The following is a 12,089-nucleotide window of genomic DNA, read 5'->3' on the forward strand; positions in this document are numbered from 1 at the left end:
TCCGCAGCCACCTCCTCCCAGCCACGTACAAGTCCATGTGTTTCTTGGGACTGATCCCTTAAAGACTGCTGCTGATGCTGAGTGCCAGGCTCCACCTCCATACTGACACAATCTTCCTCCTCCTCCTCCTCCTCCTCTTCCTCCTCGTCCTCTTCCTGTGTGATCGGCGGGCACGCAGGAACACTGTCTGGATAAAGGGGGCCTTGAGAGCTAAGGAAGTCCTCCTCTTCCTGCCTCTGTTCTGCCTCAAGTGCCCTGTCCATTATTCCACGCAGCGTGTGCTCCAACAGGTGGACAAGGGGGACAGTGTCACTGATGCATGCACTGTCACTGCTCACCATCCTCGTGGCCTCCTCAAATGGTGACAGGACAGTGCATGCATCCCTGATCATGGCCCACTGGCGTGGGGAAAAAAAAAACAAGCTCCCCTGACCCTGTCCTGGTGCCATAGTCGCACAGGTACTCATTGATGGCCCTCTGCTGCGTGTGCAGCCGCTGCAGCATGGCCAACGTTGAGTTCCACCTGGTGGGCATGTCACAGATTAGGCGGTTCTTGGGCAGGTTAAACTCCTTTTGGAGGTCCGTCAGCCGAGCACTAGCATTATATGACCGGCGGAAATGCACACAGACTTTCCTGGCCTGCCTCAGGACATCCTGTAAGCCCGGGTACCTGCCCAAGAACCGCTGCACCACCAAGTTAAGGACGTGAGCCAAACAGGGCACATGGGTCATTTGTCCCTGTCGGAGGGCAGAGAGGAGGTTGGTGCCATTGTCGCAAACCACCATTCCTGCCTTAAGTTGGCGTGGCGTCAACCACCTCTGAACCTGCCCCTGCAGAGCTGACAGAACCTCTGCCCCAGTGTGGCTCCTGTCCCCCAAGCACACCAGCTCAAGCACCGCATGGCATCTTTTGGCCTGCGTACTTGCGTAGCCCCTTGAACGACTACGGAGCACCGCTGGTTCCGAGGAAGAGGCCATGGAGGAAGAAGAAGAGGAGGGGGTGGAGGAGAGAGGTGTGTCAGAATCATTAGCATTTTGGAGGCGTGGTGGCGGAACAACCTCCAACACTACTGCACCTTGTCCTGCATCCTTCCCAGCTGCCAGCAGAGTCACCCAATGCGCCGTGAAACTTAGGTAACGTCCCTGTCCATGCCTGCTGGACCATGAGTCAGCGGTAATATGCACCTTACCGCTGACCGCCCTGTCCAGCGAGGCATGGACATTGCCTTCCACATGCTGGTAGAGAGCCGGAATCGCCTTCCGTGAGAAAAAGTGGCGTTTGGGTACCTGCCACTGAGGAACCGCACATTCCACAAACTCACGGAAGGGGGCAGAGTCTACCAACTGAAAAGGCAGCAGTTGAAGTGCTAGCAATTTTGCCAAGCTAGCATTCAACCGCTGGGCATGTGGATGGCTGGGAGCAAACTTCTTTCGGCGGTGCAGCAGCTGGGGCAGGGAAATTTGCCTGGTACAATCTGACGTCGGTGTACCAAAATCAGATTGCCCACAAGTACGTGGCTGTGACACACCTAATTCTACACCTTCATTCCTCTCAGTGCAGGTCTCAGAGAGGACTGAAGGTCTAGTGGGGTTGGAAATCTCAGCTGATGAGGAGCAAGCAGAGGTCCTCTTTGTTCTTTGGTGTGGGTCTTTTAGATACGCTTGCCAACGAACTGCATGGCAGGTCAACATATGTCTGGTCAAGCATGTGGTACCCAAGCGGGAGATGTTTTGGCCACGCGAGATACGCTTGAGACATATGTTGCAAATAGCAGAGGTGCGATCTGATGCACTCGTCTCAAAAAAGGCCCACACCAAAGAACTTTTTGAATAACGCGCAGAGACTGCAGCGCCCTGCACATGTGGAGCTTTGGGGTGTGGTGCAGTCAATGTGCTGCCCTTAGGCTGGCCCCTGGAGGGCATCCTGCCTCGTTGGTGATGTGCCGCCTCCTCCTCCTCCTCCTCTCTCCTATCAGGCACCCACGTTGAGTCAGTGACCTCATCATCCCCTCCCTCCTCATCACTGGAGCAAACCTGGCAGTATGCTGCAGCAGGGGGAGCATGACTGCCAGATTGCTGTCCTTCTTGGGCACCCCCTCTGTCCGCGCTCGTGTTACTGCCTTCATGGAGCTCAGTATCATCATCAGAGCCTTCCAAACGCTGGGCATCCTCCTGGAGCATGTACCCAACACTGTGGTCAAACAGTTCGAGGGACTCCTCAGGAGGACATGGTGGGGCTAGGGAAGGAGTCACTGATGACATTGAGCCGAGGGAAGAGGCCGCTGCTTTGCCAGACAAAGCACCCTGAGCATGGGTGAGAGAGGATGAGGAGGATGAGGACGGCTTGGTCATCCACTCGACCAAGTCTTCCGCATGTTGCGGCTCAACACGGCCAGCTGCCGAAAAAAAGGCCAAGCGTGTCCCATGGCCACGTGCTGATGAGGATGCACCGTCTCCACGACCAGCACTAGACACAGAGCCTGCTTGCCCTCTCTTATTGGCTTGTGACTGTCTGCCTCTCCTTCTTGGCCTTCCAGACATACTAATGGCCTGTAGCTGCACTAAGCTGGGATATATATATATATATATATATATATATATATATATATATATGTACTGATACTGCAGCTAGCAAAATCAACTGCCTGCCTGTAGTATGAGAACACCACCAACCTTCTACAGGTAGCTTTAGCTGAACACTGTGAGGTGGACGCACCCCACTAACTTGTAGGTTTAGCAGAACACTGTGAGCAGGACGCACTGCACTAACTGTAAATAGTCTAGCTGCCTGACTGTGGTACTAATAGGATCAAAAGAACACCAGTAATTTTCTTCAGGTAGCTGTATTTACTGTAACAAGACAAGCCTGCCTGTCAGTAAGAAGATAACAGAAACGGATCTAGCTGAACACTGTGAGGTGGACGCACCCCACTAGCTTGTAGGTTTAGCAGAACACTGTGAGCAGGACGCACTGCACTAACTGTAAATAGTCTAGCTGCCTGACTGTGGCACTAATAGGATGAAAAGAACACCAGTAATTTTCTTTAAAATACTGTAACAAGACAAGCCTGCCTGTCAGTAGGAATATAACAGGAACGGATCTAGCTGAACACTGTGAGCAGGACGCACTGCACTAAATGTAAATAGTCTAGAAGATAACAGGAACGGATCTAGCTAAACTGAATACAGTGTATATATATATATATATACACATATATATACACAATACACTTTAAGTGCAGCTAACTGACTGACTGTCCTGCCTAATCTAGCTAACTCAAATGAAATGACACTGTCTCTCTCTCTCTCTCTAAGCACACCGGAACACACTGCACAGGGCCGCCGTGCAGGCGGCCTTATATAGTGTGGGGCGTGTACTAAATCCCCTGAGCCATAATTGGCCAAAGCCTCCTTGGCTTTGGCCAATTATGGCTCTCTGTTAAGGCGGCGCTGTGATTGGCCAAGCATGCGGGTCATAGTGCATGCTTGGCCAATCATCAGCAAGCAATGCACTGCGATGCCGCAGTGAATTATGGGCCGTGACGCGCCACACGAATTTGGCACGAACGGCCCATATCGTTCGCAATTCGGCGAACGATCGAACAGCCGATGTTCGAGTCGAACATGGGTTCGACTCGAACACGAAGCTCATCCCTATCATTTATAAAGATATTAAAAAGTAAGGGTCCCAACACTGAACCTTGGGGTACACCACTTATAACCTTAGACCATTCAGAGTAAGAATCATTAACCACTACTCTCTGAATTCTGTCATTTAGCCAGTTTTCTATCCATTTACGAATTGATCTTTCCAAGCCCATAGACTTTACCTTAAAATTAGCCGTGTGTGGGGAACTGTGTCAAACTCTTAGAACTAGATGTGTACCTCAAAATGGGATTTTAAGGGCAATGCAAAAATTGGCAGTGTTGAATTATAGTTAAAAAGAAGTTTATTGATACAAAAACGAATAGGATATACATGAACATACACATTGATCTAGTTAAGAATAATTATAAAAACATCAGATATATGGAAACATATGATGCATCCTACTGCTAGTTACAAGTACCACCCCCGATAGGTGTGATGGCGTCCTGATAGCAGATTTCCAACGCGTTTCAACTTATTGTAAGGATAAAGTCTTCCTCAGGGAGGGACTGCATCACATTCTAAAATTTTAAGTAACAGCATGATTATTGGTATATACTTAAATATTTGTTTGTTACCTATATCTACAGAAATCGCATTACAACAGAAAAGTATTATATGCGACTTACATTTGCGACTACAGAGATCGCATTACAACAGAAAAGTATTATATGCGACTTACATTTGCGACTACAGAAAATCGCATTACAACAGAAAAGTATTATATGCGACTTACATTTGCGACTACAGAAATCGCATTACAACAGAAAAGTATTATATGCGACTTACATTTGCGACTACAGAGATCGCATTACAACAGAAAAGTATTATATGTGACTTACATTTGCGACTACAGAAATCGCATTACAACAGAAAAGTATTATATGCGACTTACATTTGCGACTACAGAAATCGCATTACAACAGAAAAGTATTATATGCGACTTACATTTGCGACTACAGAAAATCGCATTACAACAGAAAAGTATTATATGCGACTTACATTTGCATTTAACTGTGAAAAATCGCTTTCCCAGTGCTGGCAGGGGTCCTAACACGTGATTGTCAATGCTGCTCAAATATCCTCTATGGGATGGCCTGGTATATTGTGAAGAAACCAGTATTTGGCAGTTGTGATAATTAAACAACTGAAAAACATGAAGGTATAAGGGAAATGCTAAGAAATTGAACATCAAAGAGGTCAAAGAATGGAAATAATGGTGATTCGTAGGGGAAATAAGGTTCCCCAGGGCCATCATAGAGTAAAAGAGATCAAATACCTTAAATTGATTGTGTCAGGTGTATTGTTCCAAGTGGCAGGGAGCTCCGGTCCTGGAGTACCTCTCTGTAACAAAGCCAGTTGTGGAATGCTGCCTGTGGCCATCCCTGGCGTCCTAATATATGGGGTGTGGGCGTGGCTAAGTGATGGGCGTAGCCCTATTCTAGGTAGAGTCTCACATTCATTGGTGGTGCAGTGGAGGGGGTGCGACTTCAATTGGCTGCTGTCACTGTTTAGAGGAAGCACCTTTGTACAATGTATTGAGGGGAAGCGTCCACAAGCTTCCCTGTTGTCTAGGTAGCAGACGCTTGGACCTCCTCCTTCCTTTTCTCCTCCCCGTGACGTGAAGCCTATTGCTTACACGTAGCCCATGTAATATGGGCACGGGGTGAGGCGGGGAGAGAGGTGCGTCTGGTTGCCAGGGCAATGTGCTTTTGTAGATATAGGTAACAAACAAATATTTAAGTATATACCAATAATCATGCTGTTACTTAAAATTTTAGAATGTGATGCAGTCCCTCCCTGAGGAAGACTTTATCCTTACAATAAGTTGAAACGCGTTGGAAATCTGCTATCAGGACGCCATCACACCTATCGGGGGTGGTACTTGTAACTAGCAGTAGGATGCATCATATGTTTCCATATATCTGATGTTTTTATAATTATTCTTAACTAGATCAATGTGTATGCTCATGTATATCCTATTCGTTTTTGTATCAATAAACTTCTTTTTAACTATAATTCAACACTGCCAATTTTTGCATTGCCCTTAAAATCCCATTTTGAGGTACACATCTAGTTCTAAAAATTACAAGGGATGTTGGCAATGACACGGCCAACCCTCTGAGTCATACATTTATGTAAACAATTTATTAGGGTGGAAAATACACCCACACCTCATCTATCGTTGACTCAGACAGTTGGTTGTGGACTCTCCTTGAACCAAAAATAAATATTTAATCTAATTAATACGAGGCTCCACCCATCCTATTATATAATAAGGGATTTTCCTGTTTTAGGAGTGGAGCAGCCCAACTCAGTCATTGGAGAACCCCCGATGACCATTTATCTTTCTTTTTCTTTTTTCTGCTTTTGGGTTGAGTGTATTTCCACTAGGCAGTAACGACATACAATGGGGGACCTATTGGGGTGAGAATGGGAGGAACTTATGGCTAATATCCAAAAAGACTATCAAGACAAAGAACAGGTCACCTCAGACCTATCTTCACTTTTTTCATGCTTAACCAAAATACTAGAGAAAAAATCTGCCCTACACTGGCATATAGAATCTTTAGGACGCTACATCAGGGAGGGCATAAACCCTATAGGTCTACGAATACAAATATTCCCCACCCTGGATAACATTACCAAAGAACTGAAAACAAATTGGGAAACAAAACTAAATGAATGTTCCAAACACCTCATGCTACTGCTGCAAAACGAATACCAGCAGCAATTGAGAGGTATGGACATGGAAATCCAAACACTTTATACCCGACTTTCCGCCCTCAAAAAACACGAACAATATACAGTATATGAGAAAAAACTGAAGGAACACCTAGAAACCTTCAGCAAAAATATTCTCATAAAAAAGGAGAAAAAATACTGGAGGGATAAAAACGCTTTTGGCGAAGGCAGGGCATATAAGTGGAATACCAATTCACAGATAAGAAAAAGTTCCAGATTTCCCAAACAGAATAATATAAACCAGACCAATGACTATCTTTCGGATACACCTTCCAATAACTCCTCCTCCTCAGCCTCATCCCAGGCTGGCAAATTTCGAGGCAAAAGAAAGGGTCCCTTTCCCAAACAAACAGATATGGAGGGAGAGATTCAACAAACACACAAGAGAAGAACCACAGACGTCCAGTCAAATGAAAGCACACGAGGTGGAAGAGAAGGGGGCATGGGTAGAACTAGGGGGACAATACCGGGCAACCCAAAAGGCTCATCCTCTCAGAATACCGGAAAAAGTTACAAAGAACAGGGTGCGATTCCGAAAACCCAGCAGACCCATATAGACACTTTTTTAGACAAGAGCAACATACAATCCCAACCTCCTCCAACCCCACCACCACAACTTTCAATGATATCCATGACAGCTCCACCGGTGAAGGAAAACTAAATGTCATAAATCTCTCATCTCACAAACTCACAACAATAGAACAGGAAGTTTTGTCTCTAGGTCTCTCCTTTTGTCCGAATCGGAGTTTAGACAGCTTTGAAACCATCAAAGATATAAATCTGTTCGCCAGAAAACTTTTACTCAAAAGCTTATATGCGACTAAAAAAACCACGGCTACACCTGAAGTGGAACCTAATGTCAAAGCAGCAGACTTTAGAGCTCTCAGAGATCTTAATCTATTACTGCAAGAAAGTGGCCCAATAGAGGATTTTTGTGAGAGGGATCTTGACAGTGAAAGCAGTGAAGAAGAATATGAGGAACCCAGCAGAGTCCAAACCACCAAAAAATACAAAAGGAAATCACACAGATTTCCACCACTGAATCAGAATCCAGCCATAGCTCTATTTGTAGGACAGATCACTAAAGAAATCAACAAGATGGAAAAATACAACAAAAAAAGCAACCTAAATCGGGAACAACAAAAGGCATTAAACTCCCTTAAAAACAACACAGAAATTACAATCAAAGCATCAGACAAGGGAGGGAACATCGTCCTTATGGACAATGCCAAATATGAAAAAATGTGTTTTAACATATTGAATGATACCAAATGCTATAAAAAGATTTCTCCCTCCACAGTAGACAAATTCAACCAGGAATTCTTCTCCCTGGTGGATGAATCTGTCAATGAAGGGGTAATAGATAAAGACACGTGGGATTTTATACGCACTAGACATCCACGTCAACCCACCTTTTATGCACTACCCAAAGTGCATAAAAAACTAAATGACCCACCAGGGAGACCTATCATTTCCGGGAATGGTTCCATCACAGAGGGGATCAGCCAAATAATAGATCAATACCTGAGACCCCATGTAATGGAACTTCCATCGTATACAAGGGATACCATACATCTATTGCAAATCCTCGATGGAATATCCATTCCCAGTTCAGCTCTACTTGCTACAGTGGATGTGGAATCGCTGTATAATAGTATCCCACACCACTTAGGCATAGCTGCAATTGAACGTGTCCTACAACAAAGAGCAACAACAGACTGGAAATTCAATGCATTCATTCTAACTATGCTGGACTACATCCTCAGACACAACACCTTCCTTTTCAAGGGCTCCCACTACCTCCAGGTGCAGGGAGTGGCTATGGGGACGTGCTGCGCACCCTCCTATGCCAACCTGTACCTGGGGGAGTGGGAGAGGGAATTCCTACAGGGGGAGGCAGCGTCTGTGTACACTCGCCACATATGTATGTGGCAGAGGTACATAGACGATCTCTTCATCATCTGGGACGGCCCCCCTGAATTATTGAGGGACTGTCTAAAGCTGATGAACAACAATGCTTTTAACCTGTTTTTCACTATGACCTCGGATACCCATGAAGTAAATTTCCTGGACATTACCATCTTTAAAAACTCTGAGGGCGGACTATCAAGTAAACTTTACAGAAAGGAGACTGCTGGCAACACCCTGTTGCATGCAAACAGCTTTCACCCGGAACCTCTGAAAAGATCCATTCCCTACAGCCAGTTTCTCCGCCTTAAAAGAAACTGCAGTAACAACGAAGACTTTCAACACGAAGCGGACAAACTTACCATTAGGCTCATGAACAGAGGCTACTCCAAATCCTCTTTAAAAAAAGCGTTCAACCGAGTTAAGCAAACCAATAGAAGGGATTTAATCTTCTCAAAGAAACCAACCAAAGAAGACGACACTACAAGGATTATTGTGAGATTTTCTAATGAGCATTTTAAAATCAATAAAATTATCTCAAAATATTGGTCCATCCTTACAGATGATCCAATCCTGAAAGGATTAATTGGTCCTAAACCCCAAATCACCTATAGAAAACCTGGCTCAATAGGAAATGCACTCATCCAAAGTGAATACAAGGGCACGGCAAGAAAGGACCCCTGTAAAACATGGGGTACATACCCATGTGGTTCCTGTGCCCAATGTCCAGTCATCGGTAGGAGGACCACACTGGCACTGCCTAATGGGGAAAGTTTTTCCCTGCGTCATTTTGCCAATTGCAAGACGCAGGGTGTGGTATACCTCATGCAGTGCCAGTGTGGTGCCTTCTACGTGGGCAAAACAAGACAGGAATTTAGAAAACGCGTCGACAAACATATGCAAAGTATGCAAATCGGCAACTTGTATCTGACTTTGGGAAGGCATGTTGCCAGATATCACAATTACCGACTACCCTCGGTGAACTTCACAGTCCTTGATAGGATTCATTTGCCACTCAGGGGGGGAGACTGGAACAAGGTCCTCCTCCAGCGTGAAATGCGCTGGATAAGGTACCTTAGGGCCACTACCCCCCCAGGCCTAAATGAAACCGAAAGTTTCAGACCCTTCTTGGAGGGCTTCAGCTCGGGGAAAACGGATTAACATAATTTTTATCTCACCTTCTTTGTTCCCTTGCACCTCTGCTTTTCTAGAACTGGAGTTCTATTCCAGTACCCCTTGCGGAGAAACAGAGGGCTCCCTCCACAACAACATAGGCCCATTATCTCCCCATTGATGATCATATGTCTTAAACTGCTAAGAATCTACACCCTACCCAGTCAGAAACTATATAGGAGAGTTTTTCTAATTAAACTTATTTACTGTAATTACTGTAATCTCTTTTGTGTAACTATTTTGTATACAGTATTATGTTAATTGCTGTTATTTCTGCAGATGCATTTTTCATGCGACTGTGCCATATGAATCCGCCTCTCAGTGCTGAAACAAAGGGCCAATGATACCGTTGCCATTCTGCCCACTATCCCTACCCGGCACAGGGGGGGGGCCATGACGCAATATCATGGCCCGAATACCCCGAAGGCGTCAGATCTTATTTTGATGCCCCGGGATTTCCTACTGTGTCAGTGGTTATAAGCCCTCATTTTGATGTTCTGCCATTCGCTCAATGACAGTACAATCATCATAAAGAGGTTTGGGCATATTTAAGAATAAAAATCTCCCTTCACATTCTCTTATTATGTATATTTCATATTTCATCAGCACTATCCCCATTTCAATCAATTCTTTGCAATTCTTTTATACAATTTTTCTTCCTTCCTTTTTCCATCTCTAATGAGGGAGTATAGACCTGCTACTTTTTGTCATACTTGTCACTGTATATCTTGGTGACATCTATGACATCAGCATAGAACAGTACCCCATACACCGCTGTGCATACTCTGATACTTTTTTGTCAGACAGCGGGGCTACTATGCCCCGATGCCCGGTTTAACATGGATAAGACTGCTCAATAGCGCTGTGGAGTCACACGGCGCCCCTCCCTCTTTTAGGAACTGACCCTCGGGGCCATGTGACCCCAACGTCATATGCACATTGCCCTGGCAACCAGACGCACCTCTCTCCCCGCCTCACCCCGTGCCCATATTACATGGGCTACGTGTAAGCAATAGGCTTCACGTCACGGGGAGGAGAAAAGGAAGGAGGAGGTCCAAGCGTCTGCTACCTAGACAACAGGGAAGCTTGTGGACGCTTCCCCTCAATACATTGTACAAAGGTGCTTCCTCTAAACAGTGACAGCAGCCAATTGAAGTCGCACCCCCTCCACTGCACCACCAATGAATGTGAGACTCTACCTAGAATAGGGCTACGCCCATCACTTAGCCACGCCCACACCCCATATATTAGGACGCCAGGGATGGCCACAGGCAGCATTCCACAACTGGCTTTGTTACAGAGAGGTACTCCAGGACCGGAGCTCCCTGCCACTTGGAACAATACACCTGACACAATCAATTTAAGGTATTTGATCTCTTTTACTCTATGATGGCCCTGGGGAACCTTATTTCCCCTACGAATCACCATTATTTCCATTCTTTGACCTCTTTGATGTTCAATTTCTTAGCATTTCCCTTATACCTTCATGTTTTTCAGTTGTTTAATTATCACAACTGCCAAATACTGGTTTCTTCACAATATACCAGGCCATCCCATAGAGGATATTTGAGCAGCATTGACAATCACGTGTTAGGACCCCTGCCAGCACTGGGAAAGCGATTTTTCACAGTTAAATGCAAATGTAAGTCGCATATAATACTTTTCTGTTGTAATGCGATTTCTGTAGTCGCAAATGTAAGTCGCATATAATACTTTTCTGTTGTAATGCGATTTTCTGTAGTCGCAAATGTAAGTCGCATATAATACTTTTCTGTTGTAATGCGATCTCTGTAGTCGCAAATGTAAGTCGCATATAATACTTTTCTGTTGTAATGCGATTTCTGTAGATATAGGTAACAAACAAATATTTAAGTATATACCAATAATCATGCTGTTACTTAAAATTTTAGAATGTGATGCAGTCCCTCCCTGAGGAAGACTTTATCCTTACAATAAGTTGAAACGCGTTGGAAATCTGCTATCAGGACGCCATCACACCTATCGGGGGTGGTACTTGTAACTAGCAGTAGGATGCATCATATGTTTCCATATATCTGATGTTTTTATAATTATTCTTAACTAGATCAATGTGTATGCTCATGTATATCCTATTCGTTTTTGTATCAATAAACTTCTTTTTAACTATAATTCAACACTGCCAATTTTTGCATTGCCCTTAAAATCCCATTTTGAGGTACACATCTAGTTCTAAAAATTACAAGGGATGTTGGCAATGACACGGCCAACCCTCTGAGTCATACATTTATGTAAACTGTGTCAAACTCTTTTGCAAAATCCAATCCATTTTTTCAAAATATTCGCACAGCTGCCCCAACTTTTACAGTCCTGTGGATAAGGATTCCCTCCAACATGGGGTGCATTCTCCTGAGTGGGTTACCTCTCCTGGCTGGAGCACACACCTCTCTCCAAAGTCTTGGTCTCCATATGGTAAACTTAAGCTATGGTCAGGCCTGGCTTATAACGAATCACCCAGACACAGGACTGAAGGTTTCATTCTACCCAAGACATTTTGAAGCCTTCAAGCTCCAGACCCCCATCTCTCTGGTTCTCCTGGCTCATTCAGGTTCTTCTCCAGCAAAAACAGATAACATAA

Source organism: Aquarana catesbeiana, linkage group LG08, assembly GCF_042186555.1.
Source record: "Aquarana catesbeiana isolate 2022-GZ linkage group LG08, ASM4218655v1, whole genome shotgun sequence".
Classification (NCBI taxonomy): domain Eukaryota; kingdom Metazoa; phylum Chordata; class Amphibia; order Anura; family Ranidae; genus Aquarana; species Aquarana catesbeiana.